This window comes from Ursus maritimus, unplaced genomic scaffold (genome assembly GCF_017311325.1).
Source record: "Ursus maritimus isolate PB19 unplaced genomic scaffold, ASM1731132v1 scaffold_15, whole genome shotgun sequence".
Lineage (NCBI taxonomy): Eukaryota > Metazoa > Chordata > Mammalia > Carnivora > Ursidae > Ursus > Ursus maritimus.
The window spans coordinates 34,183,612-34,186,220 of record NW_024423897.1 but is presented as its reverse complement, the minus strand read 5'-3'; positions in this window follow the sequence as shown (position 1 = coordinate 34,186,220).

Below are 2,609 nucleotides of genomic sequence, written 5' to 3'. Positions count from 1 at the left end.
ATGAAGAGGTAATATGGGCAGAGGTCAGGGATATGCAAGGAGGATGATACTCGGGGTTGCAAAATTCGCAATGGACAGTTCGTTCACGTTGTTTAGAAGGCACATTCCGAGCAACACTGGCTTGGATTGGATGGTGCTGTTCATCAGATGATCAAGACAAGCAAAACCCGGAAGGTATCAATGATTTCATCTAGCCCCTTCGTTTTACCAAGATACACTATGGGCAGAGCCTAAGAGTAAACACCAAGATCTCCTGATTCTTGGTCCACTTCTGTCTGCTCTCCCTCTGTCTCCTTAAAAGCCTGGACACTGGAACCAGACCACCTGGATTCAGCCGAAGCTCTGTCTTGGGAGCGGCATGATTTTTGAGAAAGTTACTTACCTTTGTCATGCTTTAGTTTCCTCATCTGTCAAATGGGAATAGTACCAATAACAATACCTACCTGGTGTGGTTGTTATGGGGATTCTAAAGCACTTCAGAGAGGGTCTGGTACATAGTGGGTGTTAACATAAATGCTGGCCATGATGGTGATTATTATTACTTCCAGTTTTTACGTCAGAGAGAACTGTTTTTAAGTGGGAAAGAGCAGAACCAACATGGAAGTTATCTTCATGGTAACGCTTGGTTCTGGGTGCTACCTTAGGTCTGATATAAAAAGTCACTTTCTCATGGGGCGCCTGGGTGGCTCAGTTAGTTCAGTGGTGGACTCGTGGTTTTGGTTCAAGTCATGGTCTTGGGGTCCTAGGATTGAGCCCCACCTGCAGGGAGTTGGCTTGAGATGCTCCCTCCCTCTCCCTATGCCCCTCCCCCTGCTCATGCTGCCTTGCTCTCAAATAAATAAAGAAATCGTTTAAAAAATCACTTTCTCATAAAAGGAGCTATCCAGCATCTTCCAGGTGGGAGATGAGCTAGGATCTCTCTGTCACACGTGGAGGTGTGAACCTGGGTAAATGACCTGCCAAAGATGATGAAGGCAGATTTCTGCGTTGGATGGAGGTAAGGGACTAGATGACCCCTGGAGGTCCTGACAGCCCCAAGGGTCTATGATTCTGCTACATTTGAGACTAGCAGTCCTGGGGGCAGTCACATTGCTGGGCTTCCAAACATGGCCTAGTTAGCACCTTGGAAGTGAAGAGCACCATCTGTTCCACTTTTCTACTCTAGCTCCGTGTAAAAGGACAAGCTCTGGTGTCACAGCTAAGACTTACAAATACTCGAGTCGGAGTCGATTTGAATTTATCATGGGCAGTTGCACACCTGAGAACGAGGACACGTAAGGGACCATAGTCTCAAGCTTTGCTAACAAGATTGGGCTCATTACAAACCCTCTAGCCAGGGCGTACTTCATTCCTAAACAGAGGAGGAGAAATCTTTGGGGGGGGGGGGCGGGAGAGGTATTGGTCAACCTGGTTGCCTCCTGCTCTCCCAAGCCTAGGTTAACAATGAAGGGCCAGGACACTCACCAGGACACTCACCAGCCTCAGCTGGGCTGCATGGTGGGGCTGTTGCAAGGTCCTCCCAGCCAGCAACTGCTGACTCCCTCTGCGGGGCACTTCCTAGGGCCTTTGATCTTTCCCCAGGAATTGGCCAAGCCTGTGTTTTCTTCCAGGCTTACTCTCTCTTGGTTTATTTATTTTATCTGCTTTCTCTTCTCACTGGCGTGAAGATCGGCATGTTAGTGTGTAACTGGACTTGGGTCCCGGGGTCTCGCTTCTCGCAGCGCCACGAGGACACCCGACAAAAGGCGTATTTTACTGAGTCTTGGGGCAGCAAATGCAGAGGAGAAGGGAGCTGACCCGGGAACCCAGGTCCCGGAATCAGTGGCCAGGACCTCCCGCCGGCCCCCAACCCCAGCTCAGCAGGCGTGTGCCGGGTCGGGTCTGGTCTTCGTCCGCCAGGGGGCTTTAGCTCGCGTCCCTCCCCCGACGCCAGGCTTAACCTGGACTTTCATCTCTTCCCCCGGAGGGTCTCAAGTTGCCTTCCTCTGCAGGGAGGGGACCCCGCTCCCCCGCGCTGGGCCCTAATCTGCACCCCGCGTTTCCAGCCGAGTGGCGGGGCCTCGGCTCTCCATCTGCGCGCCTTAAATCCCATTTATCTTCTTAGCGCCCTAGACTCGGCCGGCCCCGCCCCCTCTTCCTCTTATCCTCCCCGACTTGCAAACCGCAGACACCCTCCCTCCCCCCAAGTGCGCTGGACAGACCAGAGCAACCTTTGGAGGTGTTGGAAAAAGTCTCCAAGCTGGGTGGAAGTGACCTAGAGGGGCGCGGCTGGAGGAGGGGAGGAGTGTAGAGCCGGGGGAGGGGGAAGCGCCGCAAGATTTCAGGGTCAGGACCGCGGCAGAGGGTCCTGGACTCACAGTCCCCTAACTCCCGCCCTGTCGGCCCCTCCTAGCGCCCCAATCTAGGTCACCAGCCGGGAAGGGCTGAGCCGGGGGTCGTTAGAGGGTGATGGGCGGGCTGTCGGTCCCAGAGGTGGGCGAAGAGTAAATTGTCTCAGAGCCTGCCCCTCTCTCTTCCACTCGATTGTAATTCCATCCCCGGGCGGGTCGAGCCTCCCTCCCTCCCACGGCCAGCCGGTCCCTCCCCGTCGGCTTCCTTCGCCGCCCCCG